Source organism: Antechinus flavipes, chromosome 3, assembly GCF_016432865.1.
Source record: "Antechinus flavipes isolate AdamAnt ecotype Samford, QLD, Australia chromosome 3, AdamAnt_v2, whole genome shotgun sequence".
NCBI lineage: Eukaryota > Metazoa > Chordata > Mammalia > Dasyuromorphia > Dasyuridae > Antechinus > Antechinus flavipes.
In genome coordinates, this window is record NC_067400.1 from 479566612 (window position 1) to 479588242 (window position 21631).

Here is a 21631-nt window from a genome sequence, read left to right on the forward strand (position 1 = left end):
AGTCCAGAGCCAGATATTGATCTAGCTACCTATGTCCTCTCTCTGAGAGTCACCTGCATAGAGATGATAATTGAACCATGGAAACTAAGGAAGTCACTAAGAAAGAAAGCAGGAGAAGAGAAGAAGGCATGGGTTAAACCTTGGAGGAATACCTATAGCTAGGAGGTATTAAATGGATGATGAGCCAGTTTGAGATTAATCAGATAGAAGAGATAAGAACAGAATAGAGTAGGATCATAAAAATAATAAAAAAGAGTAGTTAGGAGAGGTTGGTCAGCAATGTCAATTGCAGCAGAGAGGTCAAGAAGGATGAGGCCTGGGGAAAAGATCTTTATATCTGGCAATAAGGATATCACTGGTAACTTTGGAAAGAGTAGTTTCAATTCAGGGGGATGAGAAGACAAGAATAAATACAGAAAGCTCAATGATAGTTGAGTGAATGGGAAGGAATAAAGATTTTTTTAAGGAAGGAATGTAATGTTTGGGCTAGCTTTCTGGAGCACCTTGGGAACAGCCTGAGTCCTTGGTCTTAGTGGAGAAGTGATGAAGGCAAGACAGCCACCAGAAGACTGGTCAAAAATGGAATGTCTCATTTTCAGTCTTTCTCAGTCCTTATATACCTTAGTACAATTACATCATTACAGCATACCGAATATGTATGAACTAGAGAATCATTACATCACCATACTAAGTATATATAAACTAGAGAACCATATCTCATCAATTCCACTGAGTTAACACTTTGTTTCAAGTGCCCTCTACAGAGAAAGACTTAGGTATACTTGAAGGTATTCAAAAAAGAATCAATAGATAGGGAGAAGGTCTGGTGACAGAAGAACATTTGAAGATCACTCTGCTTATATACAAAAAGGGTCATTTGTGGAAGATTACCTAAGTAGATGATCATTTTTGTATTGGTCACAACGACTGATTTAAATTCAATCAATATTTACTATGTAACTATTAAGTACAAGACATCATGATTAGTACTGGAGACATAAAAATAACCTCTGCCATCAAATGTCAAACTTATGTTCCTAGAGTCCAAGAGATGATCATGCTATCCCTTCAATTAAGTTCATTGATTCCCTATTACACTCAGGATCAAATATCTCCATTTGGCTTTTAAAGACTTTCATAAATGAAATGAGCAGAACCAGGAGACCATTGTACATGGCAGCATCAATATTATGTGACGATCAATTCTGATGAATGTGACTTTTTCCAACAATGAGATAACTGATGCCAATTCCAATGATCTTGTGATGAAGAGAGCCATGGTCACCCAGAGAGAGGACTATGGGAACTGAATGTGGATTACAACATAACATTTTACTCTTTTTGATGTTGTTCACTTGCATTTTGTTTTCTTACTCATTTTCTTTTCTCTTTGATCTGATTTTTCTTGTGCAACAAGAAAATCATATAAATAGGTTTATACATATTGGATTTAACATATATTCTTTTTTTTTTTAAATTTTATTTTATTTAATAATAACTTTGTATTGACAGAATCCATGCCAGGATAATTTTTTTACAACATTATCCCTTGCACTCGCTTATGTTTCATTTTTTCCCCTCCCTCCCTCCACCCCCCCCCCCAAGATGGCAAGCAGTCCTATATATGTTAAATATGTTGCGGTATAATCTAGATACAATACATATTTGCAGAACCGAACAGTTCTCCCGCTGCACAGGGAGAATTGGATTCAGAAGGCAAAAATAACTCGGGAAGAAAATCAAAAATGCAAATAGTTCACATTCATTTCCTAGTGTTCCTTCTTTGGGTGTAGCTGTTTCTATCCATCATTTATCCATTGAAACTCAGTTAAGTCTCTTTGTCATAGAAATCCACTTCCATCAGAATACATCCTCAAAAAACACATATTCTTAATATGTAGAACATATATTGGATTGCTTGCCACCTGGGGAGGGGGTGGAGCAAAGGAGGGAAAATCTGAAATAGAAGGTTATGCAAAGGTCAATGTTAAACTATCTGTGCATGTTTTGAAAATAAAAAGCTTAAAAAAAAAAATAAAAGAACTTCATAACCTGGCTGCTTCCCAATTTTCTCCACAGTCTCTATAGGCCTCCCTGTTGCTATATGACACTCCATCTCCTAACTATGGGAATCTTTACTGGCAGTCCCTCATGCTTGGGATTCTCCACCTCCTCATTTAAGTCAATGAAGATTTGTGTATTTAAAATTTTTTTTCCCTTTAAAATTTTGTAAAAATGTTTTAAACCAGAATGAGTTTGCTGTCCACATATAACTTTAAAAAGGCTTGGCAGTCATTGACCTCAATTCTTTTAAACAGACACTAGCATTTTGCTATTTTAAAGTATGTTCTTAGTTCCCAAGTTATTTTTAAAAGACTTAGAATCTTGAAAAATGACACACTATTATTATTATTTTGATTCTTTTATGTATATCTAGATGCAAATGTCAGGACTGATGTTTTTGGATTAATTCTACACAATGCTTTCTACTGATGTCATACAAAATTCAGTGCTAAGAACATTTTATAATGGTGGTCAATCACTAAGAAAGGCTGGATGAATTATTTTTTTTCTCTTGATGATAATCACTTGCATTTATCCCTACCATATTCCATTAATCATCACTGTATCTATTTTCTCTTCCTCCCACCTCCATTCTTGCGTGTGTGTGTGTGTGTGTGTGTGTGTGTGTGTGTGTGAAGTTTCTTTTTGGTTTGTGATTCATTTGGAAAAACATAAGATCTAGAATATTATGGGAAATGTAAGTAAAGTAAGGCAGAGAGAATAGTACTTTTATAACTTCAAACTATGTTATATACAGAGGCAGTCATCAAAACCATCTGATATTGGTAAAAGAAGAGTGTAGACAGACTACTGAGAATAAACCAAAGATTTAAGGAAAAAACAAGAACTCAACAATCTATTTTTGATAGAGAATAGAAAATAAATTATCTAGGGAAAAAAAGTCCCTATCTGATAAAAACTACTGGGAAAACTGCAGGGCAGTCTGGCAGAAATTAGGCTATTATGTCTTCTATACATACTTCTATATTTGATATGATATGCAAGAAAAATTAAATTAAATTAAAAAAGAAAACATGAGGAAGAAAAAACAATGACCAAAAAAAAAAAAAGGTAAAAATATTCTGGCTTTCATTTGCATTCAATTTACATAATTTTCTGTCAGGTTGTGGATGGCTCTGTCCATCACAAGTCTATTGGAATTACCTTGAATTACTCCACTGTTGAAAAAAGCCAAATCTATCACAGTTAATCATCTCATAAACTAATTTTCTTGATGCTGTATACAATGTTCTCTCAGTTCTACTCATTTTACCCAGCATCAGTTCATGTCTTTCAGCCTGCTCATCATTTCCTATAGAACAGTAATATATATATATATATATATTAACCATATTATGTACCATATATTTATATACCATAACTTATTCAGCCATTCCCCAACTGAGAGACACTCACTCAGTTTCCAGTTCCTTGCCACTACAAAAGAGCTGCTACATTTTTATACATGTGAGTCCTATCTCTTTGAGATATAGAGCCATAGAGACACTGCTGAATCAAAGAATATCAGAGGGCTATTAAACTCTTAGGCATAGTTCCAAGTTGCTCTCCAGAATGGTTGGCTCAGGTCACAACTCCATCAACAATGTATAAGTGTCCCAGTTTACCCACATCTCCTGAGAGATATATTTTTAAACAAACAAGAGATAAAAGCATTACAAAAGATGAAACAGATAATTTTGATTATTTGAAACTGGAGAGCTCCATTTATACATCTAGGAAAAAAAGGGAAGTTATTGAATGAGGGGAAAAAAATCTTTATGTGTAATTTTTCTGATAAGGGTTTGGTATCTAAGATATCTAAACAATTAATAGCTAGCTAGCTAGATAAGATTAATAGCCATTTCCAATAGATCTAGGCATATTAAAAATAGTTCTCAAAAGATAAACTGCAAAATGAAAAATGCTCCATATTACTCCTAATAAAGAGAAATCCAAATCAAGATCAATGCTGAGGTTTCAATGCATACTTTACAAACTGGCAAAAATTATAAAGAAAAAATAGCCATTGTTAGAGAATTTGTGGGAAGACAGCCTCATTATTAATACATTGTTAGTGGAGCTGTAAAATGGCACCATCATTTTGCAGAAGTATATAAATAAAATGACTAAAATGTCTATACCCTTTGAACCTGACATTCTACTACTGAGTTTATACTTCAAGGAAAGTAAGAAAAAACAATCCTCATATACTCCAAAATATGTACAGCATCACTTTTGTGATAGAAATTTGATCATTAATATTAGAAACAAAACAGATGCACATGCAAAACAAACTGTTATACATGAAGATAATGGAATGCTACTATGCTATGAGAAATGATGTGTGGTGAATATAGAGAAGTGTGGAAAGATCCACATGAACTGATGAAGAACAAAAATTAAGTATAGCCAAGTAAACAATATATACAATAACTAAAACAATGTAACAAAATTACAAAGCTCTTATAAATAAATTGGAAGAGCATAGGATAGTTTACCTTTCAGACCTGTGGAAGAGGGAGGAATTTATGACCAAAGAAGAACTAGAGATCACTATTGACCACAAGATAGAAAATTTTGATTATATCAAATTGAAAAGTCTTTGTACAAACAAAACAAATGCAGAAAAGATTAGAAGGGAAACAATAACTGGGAAAAAATTTTTACAGTCAAAGGTTCTGATAAAGGCCTCATTTCCAAAATATATAGAGAATTGACTCTAATTTATAAGAAATCAAACCATTCTCCAATTGATAAATGGTCAAAGGATATGAATAGACAATTCTCAGACAAAGAAATTCAAACTATTTATAGACATATGAAAATATGCTCCAAATCATTATCAGAGAAATGCAAATTAAGACAACTCTGAGATACTACTACATACCTGTCAGATTGGCTAGAGTGACAGGGAAAGATAATGCGGAATGTTGGAGGAGATGTGGGAAAACAGCGACAGTGATATATTGTGTCAGTGGAATTGTGAACACATCCAGCCATTCTGGAGAGCAATTTGGAACTATGCTCAAAAAGTTATCAAACTGTGCATACCCTTTGATCCAACAGTGTTTCTACTGGGCTTATACCCCAAAGAGATACTAAAGAAGGGAAAGGGACCTGAATGTGCCAAAGTGTTTGTGGCAACCTTGTTTGTAGTGGCTAAAAGCTGGAAAATGAATGGATGCCCATCAATTGGAGAATGGTTGAGTAAATTGTGGTATATGAACGTTATGGAATATTATTGTTCTGTAAGGAATGACCAGCAGGATGAATATAGAGAGGACTGGCAAGACTTACATGAACTGATGCTAAGTGAAATGAGCAGAACCAGGAGATCATTATATACCTCAACAACAATATTGTTTGAGGATGTATTCTGATAGAAGTGGATCTCTTCGATAAAGAGAGCTTTAATTGATCAAAGATGGACAGAAGCAGCTATACCCAAAGAAAGAACACTGGGAAATGAATATAAATTGCTTGCATGTTTGTTTTTCTTCCCGGGTTATTTCTACCTTCTGAATCCAATTCTCCCTGTGCAACAAGAGAACTGTTCGGTTCTGCACACATATATTGTATCTAGGATATACTGTAACCTATTCAACATGTAAAGGACTGCTTGCCATCTGGGGGAGGGAGTGGAAGGAGGAAGGGGAAAAATCGGAACAGAAGCAAGTACAAGGGATAATGCTGTAAAAAATTACCCTGGCATGGATTCTATCAATAAAAAGTTATTTTAAAAAATTACAAAACTCAAGTGGAACTCAAATGAAGGGAGGTGAGAGATTCACAGAAGTTACATATTGCACATGTTTTTTGAGTTTTTATTGTATCGATCTCTTGCAACTAAAAATACTATTTGTCACATGGATGGCTGTTTGGGATCAGGACAATGGGAAAAAATACATGGGATGCTATAATGAGGTAAGAAACAGAAAATATCAATAAAAACTTGTAAAAAATAAAACAAAAACATTTATCTACAGCTGTATTTCCAATTCCTGCTAAGTCAATGAGAAGTCATTCAAAGGACAATATGAGATCATAAATAAGTCAGACCTTTGGTAAACCCTGAGAAAAAGAATAGCAACCTCATTTACATATTTTTATTTTCGTTTTAAAGGTCTCAGATGTTACACAAGTTTGTGTTTTGGTATTTTGAAATTCATCTACTTGGTAGGAAATGAAACTCAAATATCTGGTAGATGAGAAAAAGAAATAAATTAAGGAGAGTCTTCCAGGAAAAACATATTAATAAATTCAGGAATGAGATAAGAAAGAAAAGGTTAGTCATGTGAGTAGATGAAATTACATTTCACCTGCAAGCCAGGGATAATACAGATTTAAAAACTTGGAGTTCTGCGGCAGATCTTAGTTTTACAATCCCAAATCGTGCTTTGATAGCAGCTTATCTAAACTGTGATTATATACATACACAAAGATCAGAGGTGTCAAACTCCGGGCACAACCTAAATCAGATTAAAATGTAATTGGGAAATGTTTAATTAAATAAAAATATGGTACAATAAAGATAACATTAATTAGACATTTTCTAAATCAATATGTTTGCCTGCAAACATCCATTCCTATTTGAGTTTGACACTACTGACAGAGATCATATGTGTAAAATGGCTTTAACAATAGGCTCAATTCTAAGGATAACAGAATCTGGCAAGTACTACTATTAGCCTACTTTTCTAAAAATTAAGTCTTTATTTTTACCTATTTAACCTATTTATCTATATCTATATTTTCAACTAAACAAGTAGTTATTATATTTAAAAAGTTTAATTCCTTTTTTATATAAAGCACAAGATAAGTTTGTTATTGGGTTTTTTGAGAACAGAATAATTCAAATAGGAAAAGAAGTTCATAATGCTGGCATTTTTCCTGCTTTAGGAAATATATGAACAAAGGGCACATTTCCAAAAAAGGGTATACTAAAAATAATTAATTAGAAATTGTTTGTTTGCTCTGGATAAATACTGTGATAGGAATTAAGCATCAAGTAAAAGAATGGTTACCTTCTGATTTAGAATGAGATTAAACTGCTATCATATATCACACTCATGTTACTTGAGGCTTTTGGACTTATTTCAGCCATTTGACTTTAATTAAGTATATGAGAGGACAACTAGAATAAAATGCTATATACTCTCAGGATTCAGCAAATTTGTTTACAACTAGTCAATTGTAGGGAACATTCTATTCTAGTGACTAATTAATTTGATTTTACACAATAGATACCTGTATTAAAATCGTCTGTTTCACTTTTCCATGTCTCATCTCCCACCCCAACCACATTAAAGAGTATTTCTAAATAAAAAGACCCAAATATTTTAACTTCTTTCATTTTTTTGGGGGGGTGGGGGGCTTGGGAATAATCCCTATGTATTTATTTCTAATCATCTTCAACTTTTCTATTCTTATCAGGGTCCTCATTCATATTCGATTCTGTGCCATACTCTAGTTTTCCTAAAATGATGTTTCAACATAGTCTCTAATAAAGCAAAGGCCAGGGAAGGATTCTACTAGTTGTTGGTACTCTTCAGCAAAGATTGGAAAGATCGGATCAAAATGAGGAAAAAGAATGATCTAGAGAAAAAAGGATTTTCTGTCCTTACAATTGTTTGTAACCAAAAGCTTAGGAGTATGACCCCTTGCTCAACCAAATCTTTAGGAAATACTTTTATATAAAACACTATCGTGACAATAGTCCTGAGACCTCATTCTTCCATTGGTGTAAGAATATTGTCAGAGAGCAAATAGTTTGTAAATGTGAATTACAAATTAAAAGGATAAACTAAAAAACCATGCCCACAGGCATTGCTTGTTTCTAAAAAGATTAGGTACCCAAATTCAAATATGACCTGGGATAGGAATTGGTGATTTTACTTTGAGAAAAAGTGATCACTTCCCTCTTTGTCAATGCTTTCCCTCCTACATTCCTTCTGAGAGAGTATTTCCTAAAAATAAAATATGTTGCTAAGGAAGCAGACTTTTAACAAAAAACTTTTAATTGATATCTTTTGCCTTTGTATAAATCATCTCTTAACCTTGGCTCAGTCTGAACCTTTCCTTGTGAAAAAGAAAAATAAGCAAAAAAATTTAATTTAATAACTATACCTGACGATGTATGTTTTATACTATTTTATACACACACACACACACACATATAAAAATACTATTAGTCCCCCAACATTCTTCTGAGAAGATGCAATCATGATTACTTTCTCTGGAACTGTCATAGGGTTTTCCAATATAATTGTGTATATTGTTTTCTTGGTTCCAACTTGCTTTATATCATTTAATATAAAAACTTTCCATATTTCAATGAATTTCTAATTCTAATTTCAATAATAAAAACTTCAAAATAATTATTGGGAATCTGGGAAATAGCAATTTCTGGATATATACATACATACATATATGTATAGTGCCCTGATAGTGCCCTGAATTATCCTTGAAACTAAAGAAGAAACTGGCATAAACTGCAGAATCAAAAATAACGTGTTTAAAAATCACATTGACAAAGACAAGCCACATTTTTTATCAACTGAAACTTCTCATATAGTATATATATAAACCAAATTCTCAAATGGTTAAAGATATAGTATCAATTTCAAAATGCAGAATACTAAAGTCTTTGTATCTTAGAAAGATAAACAACAGATCAATTTTATATTTTATCAAGATGGAGTTTAAAAAAAGAGATAAAACAAATATTTGGCAATATTAATTTATGCAGTAATAACTCAAATTCTTTTTGTAAGTCAATTGTCCTTAAACCAATTTATGGACTTTTATTATTAAGTTTTCAAGTGCTTAAAGATCTTTTTCAACTTTTAAAAAGTGTTATTCTTATTGTCCATTTAAATACCATGATAGGGAACATTTCCATTTATATACATAGAAAATCACAAGGATTTAATATACAACGAATCTTTATCTTCACACTACTTTGATATCTATCCTTCCCATTGCTTTCAAAATTATTGTTGTGTTTCCTTACAAACTTCTCTAATTTCTTTGTATTTGAAAAATATAATTTTTTTGCATCATCATTGCTAATCTCTTCAACTCACATCCTTCTCCATTAACTACGAACAAAAAAAGGAAAATTTAAAAAAATCCTGTAACAAATAAGCAAACAAAATAAAGCATATAGTAGTTTTGTTCAAAACTAGTCCATTATTGCTACTACTTTATGACAAAATGGAAAAAATCCTTTGGAAACGTTATTGATCAATCCTTTGATCAGAATTTTCTTTCAAAATCATTTTCTTTACAATATTGTTTTCCCTGTATAAAGTGTTCTCCTGGTCCTGCTTATTACTTCACTGTTTCACTTTGTGATACTAAGGCATCTTTGAGAATACATCTTTCAGTAATGTCTCAAGGCACAAAAATATTCTATTGTATTCATATGCAGTTTTATTCATTTAAGAAGCAAAATCTAAAATATTCCTACCTCATCATAATTTTTTTCTCCTCCTGTTTTTCTGAAAATAATTAGTTTTTTTTTAATATCACCAAAACTTCCTCCTTCAAGCAAGCCAACCCATATAAAAAATTTTTTAAAGAGAAAAATAAAAAATTCAGTAAAACAGATAAAATATATTGAAAAAAATCTGAAAATAACTGATTGTTCTTCTCTTCCCTTTTACAATGTTATGGTCAATGTCTGTATTGCATTCTTCATTTTTTATGACCTTTATTTTCCACTTAAAGAGTATTTTAATTTTTTCCAATTACATGTAAAGACATAAGATTCTGAGTTCCAATTTTTTTTCTCCCTTTCTTTGTCCCCTACCCTCTCCCTAAGGCAGCAAACAATCTGATACAGATTATACATGTAAAATCATATTAAACATATTTCTACATTAGTTATGTTTTGAAAGAATTACAACAAAAGACAAACATGTATGAATTGTTTGACTGCTGACTTCACTGTAGTAATTCATGTAACTCTTCCCATTTCTATATTTATCGTATTCATTACTTCCTACTGCATAGTAAATTTAATTATTGTTACATATTACAATATATTTAGCCATTCCCCAATCTATTGGCATTTATAACAAAAAATGCTATAATAATTATTTTGGTTTACAAAGGAATTTCTTATCAAGTGCCTCTTTGTAGTAAAAGCATAATAATAGTTGTTTATTCTTTGTTCTCAAAGAGGATCATGATATCAGAGAGGTGAAGTGATGCCATGACATGCAAATGAATTGGATTTAAGTGAGGGAGAACTGTACAAAATCATCAGTCTTACTTTTTCCTTCAGAGCCATCTGGGTCCAGTAGAAAGACACATCTGGACTACTGGAGATGTCTGGGTCAAAGGGTGAGGACAATTTAATCCCTTTCTTTGCATAATTCCAAATTGCTTTCTAAAAAAAGCTGGTAATAATTTTATCTGGAAGAACAAAAATGTCAAGAATATCAAGGGAATTAATGAAAACAAATGTAAAAAAGAAGATAGCCTAGCCATACCAGGTCTCAAAATGTTTTATAAAGTGGTACAAGCTAAGAAATAGAATGGTGGATCAATGGAATAGATTAGATAAACAAAGTACAACAGTAAATGATCTACTACTTGATAGATCCAGCATTTGGGACAAGAATCACTATTTGAAAAAAACTGCTAGGAGAACTCAAAAACAGTATGACAGAAACTAGGTACAGAACAACATCTTATACTGTATACCAAGATAAGGTCAAAATGGGTATACATAATTTAAAGATAAAAGGTGATACCATAAGTAAATTAGGAGAGCAAGGAATAGTTTACCTGTAAGATTAGGAAAAGAAAAAGAATTTATGACCAAACAAAAGATAGAGAGCATTATAAAATGGATAATTTTGATTATATTAAATTTTAAAAGTTCTGCAACTAAGATGAAAAGGAAACCAGAAAGATGGGAAAAAATTTTATGCCAAGCGCCTCTGATAAAGGTCTCATTTCTCAAATGTATAGGGAACTGAATCAAATTTAGAAGACTACAAGTCATTCTCCAGTTGATAAATGGTCAAAGGATATTCACAGGTAGTTTTCAGATGAAGAAATCAATGCTACTTATATGAAACTATGCTCTAAATCACTATTGATTAGAGAAATGTAAATTAAAAAAACTCTGAGTTAGCACCTAATACCTATTGGGAAAGCAAAATGATAAATGTTGGAGGGGATGTGCAAAACTGGGATACTAATGCACTGTTGATGGAGTTGTATAATGATAAAATCATTTTGGAATACAATTTGGAACTATGCCAAAAGAGCTATAAAATTGTAAATACCCTTTGATTCACGAATACTCCACTACTAGGTCTATATCCTAAAGAGATTTAAAACAAGTTAGGGGCAGGGGGCGGGGGGAAGGACCTATTTGTACAAAAATATTTTAGCAGCTTGTGGTAAAGATTTGAAAATTAATGGAATTCCATCAATTAGGAAATGGCTGAACAAGTTGTGGCATAGGATTGTAGTGAAATATTATGATGAACAGGCTGATCAAGTGAAGTGAGCAGAAGCTGGAGAACATTGGATCATAGAAACAGCAAACTGTATAATGATCAATTATTAGCAACTTAGTATTCTCAGCAATTCAATGATGCAAGATAATTTCAAAGTACTCATGAAGAAAAATGTTATCTATTGCCAAAGAACTGATAGAGTGTGAATGTAGATCAAATCATACTATTTTTCACTTTACTTTTTCATGTGTTTTTTTTTAATTTGAAAAATGTAGTTAAGCAGTCAAGTAAAACCCTCCTTTATTTCTTCCCTTCCAACTTGTTTTTATTAGTTTTGCATTTCATTTTCTGCATATTTACTTTAAAAAATTTCTTTTCCTCTTTGTCTTCATCATTTTTCTTTCCCTTCTATCTATTCTAGACTTTTATACTTTGATTCATGGCCCTTATATATATATATTTTTTATTCCTTCTTTATCCTCTGAATTTCTTAGAACTAAAGCTTCTATTTTGAGATTTCTCTCCTAAAGGATCTATGTTATTGACTTGTAGAGCTTGTCTCGGGTTCCCTTTTGCTATTGTGCCTCATCCTTACAGGACAAGGAGACAAAAGTATTTCCATCATGGTAGAAATTTTCTTATGTCTCTGTGTAGATAATTACAATCCCTGGCCTTCCCTATAATAATTTTCTTTCTCCATCTGGCATGAAAAAATTCTCTCTGGAATTTCTTACTCTTTTGGGTATTAGCTGCCCTCAGACAGTTTTTCTTCAGAGATAGAATATTATTCATGGAGTCATGTGTAATAGGCTGAGGCTTGAGTTGATGCATTGAGGTCCCAAGCACATGAGGCTAAATAGTAATTGGACCATACTCTATTAATATATATGCTTGGAGAAAAAATGGCCCCTATCCACTCTTTGTGCAAGTCCTGATGTGTTGTATAGGAAATGACATTTTTGGTGGGTGGAGGCAGGGAAGTGGAAAGGGAAGCAGAAAGAGAGATTGCTGGCTGGCATCTTGTCACAGCTGCTCACATTGCTATCGTGATCCCCCCCTTCACCTCCGATCACCCTCTGTTAGCTGGCTTCCTGTCGCAGCTGCCCATATTGCTATCGCAATCCTTCTTCACCTCTATTGAGAATAAAGATTGAAGATTTTTCCCTTAACCTGAATTTCTGACTTTGGTTGATTTTAAATACTCATCACATTTGGCGCCCAAGCGTGGGAACCAAGGATCCTAGTTTCACTGAAGAAGTCTCCAGCGACCAGGAACTTAGGTGAGTATAATAGACAAACAGGGAACTTATTTTCTTAAAGACTAAACTAGTAACCTTTTTTGGCTGAAATGGGACAGATGCTAGCTAAAGATTCTCTATCCCCCACCCCAGCCCTCCCACCCCCAACCAGGAGTGGCACTATAAAAAGCCTGCTTAAGCTGATAGAAGATCAAGGGTTACTTATAACTTGGGAACAGACAGCTAGACTTCTGGGTACATTAAAAAAAATGGGTACACCTCCCCTTGGTTCTTAGAGGAAGAGCAAATCTCTCCAGATAATTGGGCATTGATTGGTCAACAGCTCTCCGCATATTACAATGAACACAGTCCTCATTCAATTTCCATTGAGGCATTCTATTTATACAATATAATACAGTTGGCCTTAAGAAATTGGATAAGTTATAGAAGAAAAGGGAAAAACTCGAGGAATAGCCAAATGGGGAAGCCTGAGATAAAGGAGGAAGACAAAGAACAGATTAATGACCATATCCCCACAGGGCATGGAGACTTAAGTGAGGCTCAAGGGTGTGGTGAATCTGAGGCAGCTTCAGCCCCACCTAAGGAGCAGGTAATTGACTCTCCTCTGTCAACTCCACCCTCCGGGATGGAGGGAGGAGGGATAGTGGGGGGGGGGGGGAGGGAGGGCAGTGACAGCACCAGCACCCCCCCCCCCCAGCATCCAGCTACTCCTATGACTAGATTGCAAAAGGGACTAATTAAAGCCAAAGAGGAAGGGAGAAATGTATCAGAATTTCAACACCATATTTTTCCTGTAATTCAACAGTTTAATTCTTCAGGTCAAGAAAGTAGAAGATACTCACCTTTTGATATAGAAATCCTCAAAGACCTGAAAAAGGCTTGCACTCTTTATGGGGCTACATCAGCTTATGTTAAGATATTTTACAGAATTTGGCTTTTGAAATCTTGACCCCTAATGACTGGAAATCTATAGCAAGAATATGCCTAGAACCTGGACAAAACTACTTGTGGCTTTCTGAATACAGTGAGCTCTGTAAGATATAAGCCCAATCAAACAGTCGAAGTGGAGTTCATGTTGCAATCACCTGTGACCTACTAACAGACGTCGCAGTACAGAGTAATTATTCTATAGCAGCATATGAGCAAATTACTGCTAATGCTATCAAAGCATGAGCTTCTCTCCACAATAAAGATGACAAAGGTGAGGCCTTCACAAAAATAACACAAGGGCTAAATGAACCCTTTGCTGACTTTGTGGGACGCTTGCAGACAGCTATCACAAGAACAAATGGGGGAAAATGCAATAACAGACATTTTGATAAGGCAACTTGCTAAGGAAAATGCTAATAAGGTTTGCAGAAGAATTATACTAGGACTGCACAAGGATGCTCCTTTAGAGGAGATCATAAGATGTTGTGCCACAGTGGGCACAAATGCTTATTATACCCAAACTATGCTGAATATGAAAAGACAGGGTCCTTCTTGGCAAAGGAATTCTAGAGAAACTCGTAGATGCTTTCAGTGTGGAAAAGTTGGACATTTGAGAGCTCATTGTAGATATGGAGATAGAATGAGAAAACAGGTTGAGAGAATAAAACCCAAAATCCCGTATCCAAAATGTAACCCAGGCTTTCACTGGGCCTCTGAATGTAGATTGACTCAGAGAAATGAGAGGCAGGGCCCAGCTCCAAAGTATCAATCAAAGGACAGGTGGGGCATGATAGCAACTGAGGTTACACCCAGAGACTCTTTAGAAATTCAGGACTTTAAAGTCATCAACAGAAAAGCAATCAGGATTACAGTTGGGGAGGTTACAGGCCTTTTAACACAACAGGGCAATGTCCAGTGCAAACAGCTCCACTATCTTTAGATAATCACCAGGTGATATGGAGAGATCCAGAAAGTGGTAAATAGAAAGGAATTAGATAGGTTAACTGCTTGGGGAAGAGGGTTTGCATGTATTTTTACAGGAGGAGAAAGAATCAGATGGGTGCCAATGAGCCATATTCGCCTTGTCCATCTCAGAGAGATGGAGCAGACCCAAGAAATATTGGGTGGTTCTGTTGCTGATTGTGCTCACCATTGAAAGAGCGTGGCAGTTACGGCATCTGACTCATGGATATAGAAAATTGTTGGACTTGAAAACCCTCAGGAATCATTGGATTCTAAACCCTCAGGAATCATTGGATTCTCTGAGACATGATAAGATTGTTGTAGGATTCTCTGAGACATAAGATTGTTGTAGGACTTGGAAAACCCTCAGGAATCATTGGATTCTTTGAGACATAAGACTTGAAAGCCCTCAGGAATCATTGGATTTTCTCAGAAATGATAAGACTCTTAGAGGATTTAAAAAATCTGCTGGAATCATTGGATTCCCTAACACATAAAAAGACTTTTGCAGGACTTCAAAAACTTGGGGGGATCATTGGGTTCCCTGATATGTGAAGCAACGGACAATAGACTGGTTTTGGACTATCTCTTGGCTGCTGAAGAAGGCACATGTGTGACTGCTGTTTACATATTCTCCTTCTAGGACTTCTGGCAATCTTTTACAACACCATGTTGATTTATATTGTTTGTTATACTGTTATTTGCGTGTACAATTCATGTTTGTTACACAACATCAAGCCTGCACTGACTGTGAGGAGAGTCATCACTAATAACCTCTGTGTTATTGCTATGGGCTTGTGTAATACCTCCCTCCCATGCTGATGGGTTTGTGCATACCTGTTTCTAATAAGACCTTTCAGCCCAGAGAACTGCTAGCAAGCCCCATTTTCCTTTGGTGCTTTTCATCTCCCTTCCTGAGATGTCAGGGAGGGCGTGATCATCTCCTTTTTAGTGCTTTCATCTCCCTTCCTGAGAAGTCAAGGAGGGTGTGATCACCTCCCCTTGGGAGCTCTGACCTCCCTGAGGAGTCAAGGATGGCATGACCACCTGTGTTCTAAAACAAAAGAAAGCAGGAGATAATGGGCTGAGGCTTGAGGTGATACACTGAGGTCCCAAGCATATGAGGCTAAATAGTAACTGGATCATACTCTATTAATATATAATACTTGGAGAAAGAATGGCCCCCGCACACTCTTTGTGCAGTCTTTGCTCACACCAATGTCTTGAAACATCCGCTGAAGCTTGGATGTGTATTCAAAACCACAAGCTTGCTTCAGTTTAGAGATCATGCTGGCCTCAGCATCATCACTTGCACTGTTCTGGTGCACAAGTCTTTTGGCCAACAGTTTAGCATAGAATTTCTGAAATACATCTTTATCCTCAATGTACTTGAAGACAACCATCACTTGATTAAGTGTATAGTGAGATTAAGTATAGGAAATGACGTTTCTGGTGGGTGGAGGCAGGAGAGTGGAAAGGGAAGCAGAAAGAGAGACTGCTGGCTGGCGTCATGTCACAGCTGCTCACATTGCTATCATGACCACCCTTCACCTCCGATCCCCCTCTGCTAGCTGGCTTCCTGTCCCAGCTTCCCATATTGCTATTGCAATCCTTCTTCACCTGTACTGAGAATAAAGATTGAAGATTTTTCCCTTAACCTGAATTCCTGACTCTGGCTGATTTTAAATACTCGGTCATCATAGTCATGACATTTTCTAATAGACAGGAATGTCTCTAAGCATCAAATCCCTGAGGATTTTATACATTATGAGGTACTCATCTCCCATTATAGGATATTTCTCTTTCCTTTGTGGGAGCATTCTTCAGTGGGACACTCCACCACACACACATCTTCTACCAATGAACTGAGATATCACAACTTAATCCCTACTTTTTCTTCCCAAAAACCACAAGTTATTTTCCTTTCACTGTTATCTATTAACCTGAATAGGGTACATCACATATCTCCCTCTAATTTTATCTTCCCCACCTTTCATGTATACTTTCATTCTGTGGTTTAGTCCCAAAAATCACTGATTCATCTGTGGAAAGGGTGTCTTGAAGTTTAGTCTGTGATCTTTCATTCATGTCTTCTATCATCAATTCTATTTGATGTCTCTTTTACCCTTGTCTCCTTGTATACTTTTAGAAACAAATGTTTTAATAATATTTCAGTTGTTATCTTCTTGTTTCCTTCCTTTCCTCCCTGTAATCTAGCTTGTTATTGGTGCCTTCCTTGTTTACTGTATTTCTTGTCATTTCATCTTCATTTCTTTTGTCTGACATTTTTTGACTTGCAATCCTCTAAAAGACCAATAATACTTAAGTTGTCTTTATCCAACCTGTCTATGAGATAGAAAATGTTTTGCTTGCATGGTGTCTGTTTTATTTTAAAGTTATTGTTTTTTACATTTCTTCTTCCAGATTGTCCTTTACTTCTGTGTATTTGCATTCTCAAACAATTATCTTCTTTTTTTTTGGGGGGGGGGAGGGAGGGAGGCAGGAGGGGAGGAAGGAGGTGTGAAATTTGCCACTGTGGATTCAGGTTTTTCTATTCTGTCTATTATTTCTGCTGTGCATGGAACAAATTTTGTTTTCACAATTCAAATTTCAGCCAATCAGTTAATAAGCATTTATAAAGAACTTTTTTTTATAACAGGTGCTATGCTAAGCAGCAGGGATACAAAGAAAAGCAAAGTCCTTATCCTTAAGAAGTTCACAATCTGACTTATACCCCAAAGAGATACTAAAGAAGGGAAAGGGACCTGTATGTGCCAAAATGTTTGTGACGGCCCTGTTTCTAGTGGCTAGAAGCTGGAAAATGAATGGATGCCCATCAATTGGAGAATGGTTGAGTAAATTGTGGTATATGAACGTTATGGAATATTATTGTTCTGTAAGGAATGACCAGCAGGATGAATACAGAGAGGATTGGCGAGACTTGCATGAACTGATGCTAAGTGAAATGAGCAGAACCAGTAGATCATTATATACCTCAACAATGATACTGTTTGAGAATGTATTCTGATGGAAGTGGATCTCTTCGATAAAGAGAGCTAATTCAGTTTCAATTGATCAAATATGGGCAGAAGCAGCTACACCCAAAGAAAGAACACTGGGAGATGAATATAAATTGCTTGCATGTTTGTTTTTCTTCCCGGGCTATTTATACCTCCTAAATTCAATTCTCCCTGTGCAACAAGAAAACTGTTTGGTTCTGCACATGTATATTGTATCCAGGATATATTGTAACCTATTTAACATGTAAAGGATTGCTTGCCATCTGGGGGAGGGGGTGGAGGGAGAGAGAGGAAAAATCGGAACAGAAGTGAATGCAAGGGATAATGTTGTAAAAAATTACCCTGGAATGAGTTCTATCAATAAAAAGTTATTTAAATAAAATAAAATAAAATATTCTAGGAAGATTTAAAATAAACAAAAAAAAAGAAGTTCACAATCTGAAGGGGAAGATAACAAGTAAACAAATATATACAAACAAGTAACATAAAGGATAAACAGCAAATAAATAACAGGAAAAGTACTAGAATAAAGAGCGATTCGAAAAAGCTTCTTATAGAAGATAGTACCTTAATTGGGACTTAAAGGAAACCAGGAGAGAGAAACTGGGAAGGAGAGCATTCCAGACATGAAGAATAGCCAGTGTTATTTTTATGAAAATATATTAATTCTGAGAAAAGATATAAGATAAAAGAAAGTCAATGATCAAAATGTCAGGGAATCAAAAAGTAGAGGACTTCTCTGTATCAAGGAATATGAAGAGAAGATTCAGGGACAGAAGAATAAGGCAGAAAACTACCTGGTTCTTCCAAATTCTCTCACAAATAATTTAAAGTAATGCTTCAAATTGAACTTGAGAGGCAGAAAAAGAGTTGGGGCAAAGCAGCTCTCCAATCTAAGACCATTTAGAAGAACATTAAGAAGACTTGTGGGGTGGCAGTCTAGTATGACTGAAATGCAGATACTTAGGACAGATACTACCAAAGCAACAAATAATAAGCCCCGAGAGCAGCTGTGTTGGGAAACATCCTTAGTTTCAGGAACTTTCCACCTCATGAATACTGTGAGGATCAGATGGAAAATATTGCAGGGTCCTCTGTGGTGTTGAACTGGAGGCCTAGGAGTATGACCAGACACAGTCTTAGGCTGTGGCCTTGGGAGAGAAGTGAATACTCTCTGATGATTGTGTTTGTTCAAGTCCAGCTGACAGTGGTTATTAGCAGGACAGCACAATTACTCAGGGCAGAAGGATGAGCTAAAGCTTGTAGCTGAAGGAAGAACCGCAGAAGGAGCATTTGTGGTGACAGTGTTGCTGGGAACCATGGTTGGGTCAATGTTGCTAGGGGCCTTCATTATATAATAGGGTCAAACTCTCAGATAGATCTCAGAAAGCAAAAGCAAAAAACCTTGAAGCTTGAGGCATTATTCCCTATACTTTGAGAGTAGAGCCAGATCCTAACACTAAGGAGCCAAAAAAACAAACCACTAAAAACAAGCAAAAGGGAAAGAACCCAATCATAGACAGATACTATGGTGACAGAGAAAATCTGGGTTCAAACTCAGATGATGACAATAAAGCCTAAATAGCTAATTTATCTTCAAACAAAATTGTAAAATGGTCACAAGGTCAAAAAGAGTTTTTGGAAGAGCTTAAAAAACTTTAAAAATCAAATAAGAGAGGGTGAGCAAAAATTAGGAAAAAAATAAGACTAATGCAAGAAATTTATGGAAAAAATCAACTGACTAGAAAATGAAACCCAAAAATTTATGGAAGAAAATAATTCCTTAAAAATTAGGATTGGGCAAGGGGAATCTAATACCTTCATAAAACACCAAGAAATAATAAATAAAATAAAACCAAAAGAATGAAAAAAAAAAAAAAAAAAGAGAACATGAAACATTAGAAAAACAACTGACTTGGAAAGAAGAATGAGGAAAAACAATATAAGAATTTGATGGATTACCTAAAAGCTATGATTAAAAAAAGTCTTGACACTATACTTCAAAAAATTATTAAGGAAAATTGCCCTGAGGTTTTAGGAAAATAAAATAAAATAGAAATGGAAAAAAAATCCATCAATCACCAACTGAAAGAGATCTCAAGATGAAAACTTATGGGAACTTATAGCTAAGTTTTTTTTTTCTTTATTTATAGCTAAGTTTTGAAACGTCCAGATCAAGAAGAGAATATCAGAAGCAACTAGAAAGAAATACTATGAAACTACAATCAAGATAATGTAAGATTTAGCAACTAATACATTAAAAAAAAAAGACTAAAGAATCAAAGGGCTTTAAAGTATTGGTGAAGAAAAACCAGAATTGAATGGAAAATTTAACCTACATGGATCAGGAGAAACATAAAAGAAAAATATGGAAGACTAATTATAAGGGATTTAAAACTGTTTATTTCGTATGGGGGGAAAATGTTATCTGTAACTTAAGAATGTTATTACTAAGGTAATTTGAAAGAGCATATATAAATAGAAGGCTTAGGGTTGAGTTGAGTATAATGGGATGATCCTAAAAATTAAAATTGGAAAAGGACAAGTAAAATAGAGCAATTAAATCATTCAATGAGGCATGAATGGAAGAACTGTAACAGTGGAAGGCAGAAGTGGGTGGAAAACAGGCAGCAGAGAAACTTTATTCTCATCAGAACTGGAAGGAAATAAAAGGAAATAAAATACATCTAGAGAAGGGTATAAAAATCTTCTCAACTTACAGAGAAATAGGAGAATGAGGGCATAGGATAAAGAAGATACTCTTAGAAGAGTGTGCAAATAAAAAAATTAGAAGGATAAGGAGAGAGGATAACGGGGAAATCTTATAAGGATGGACAGATTAAGGAATAGAAGGCAAGGAGAAAGGTTAAGAGAGGGATGCACATCTGAGGAAGTTTAAGGCAAAAAAAAAAGAGAAAGGATGAAAATGAGGAAAAAATAGGATGGAGGGAAACACATAACCGGTAATTACAATTTTGAATGCAAATGGACAGCAAAATGGATGAAAAAAAAAAAATCTGACAGTAGATGGTTTACATGAAACACATTTAAAAGTGAAAGAGAAAAAATAAAGGGCTGGAAAAGAATTTATCATGTTTCACCTGATGCAAAAAAAAAAAAAAAAAAAAAAGCAGGGGTAGTAATCATGATCTCAAAAGTAAAGCTAAAATAGATTTTAATTAAAAAATATAAACAGAGAAACTACATTATGATAAAAGGTACCAGAAACAATGAATTGATATCAATGCTAAAATTATATGCACCAAATACCATGGCATCCAAACTTTTAAAAGAAAAGCTAAATGAATTAGCAAAATTGGTCTATAATTTTCTTGCAATTTTTGGTCTTCTTGTGGTGACACTGTTGCTAGGAAAAATAGATAGCAAAATTTTAACTTCAACCTCACTCTCTCAGAAATAGATAAATCTAATAAAAACAATAAAAAAGGGAGATAAACAGAATTTTACTTGAGTTAGATATGATAGACATCTTGAGAAAACTGAATGGGAATAAAAAATGATATACCTTTATTCAGTGACATTAGTACCTTTACTCAAAAAATGCTAAGGCATAAGAAATGTGTAATTAAATATAGGAAAGCAGAGATATTAAATGCATCTTGCTCAGATCTTAATGCATAAAATTATATTTAATAAAGGACCATAGAAGCACAAATTAATAATTAGTTGGACTAAACAAATAAAGGACCATAGAAGCACAAATTAATAATTAGTTGGACTAAACTTAAAACAATGAATGGGTTAAAGAACAAGTCACAGAAATAACAAATAATTTTATTAAAGAGAGTATGTTTAACCTATATCAGATTGCTTGCTCTCTTGAGGAAGAGGGAGATGGGAGAGGAGGAGAAAAATTTGGAACATAAGGCTTTGCAAAGGTGAATGCTTAAAACTG

The 21631-nt window shown here is 34.6% G+C and overlaps 1 protein-coding gene and 1 long non-coding RNA gene across 3 annotated transcripts in view; one reads left to right on the forward strand and one right to left on the reverse strand.

Moving 5' to 3' along the window:
* The window catches only part of FAM118B (family with sequence similarity 118 member B), a 100453-nt gene that overhangs the window by 47079 nt on the left and 31743 nt on the right, over window positions 1-21631 (reverse strand). The window lies entirely within an intron of this gene.
* LOC127554827 (uncharacterized) overlaps window positions 14298-21631 on the forward strand; it is a 65339-nt gene continuing 58005 nt past the window's right edge. Inside the window, exon 1 of the long non-coding RNA XR_007952076.1 lies at window positions 14298-14512. This is a non-coding gene — a long non-coding RNA (uncharacterized LOC127554827). The remainder of the gene's footprint in view (window positions 14513-21631) is intronic.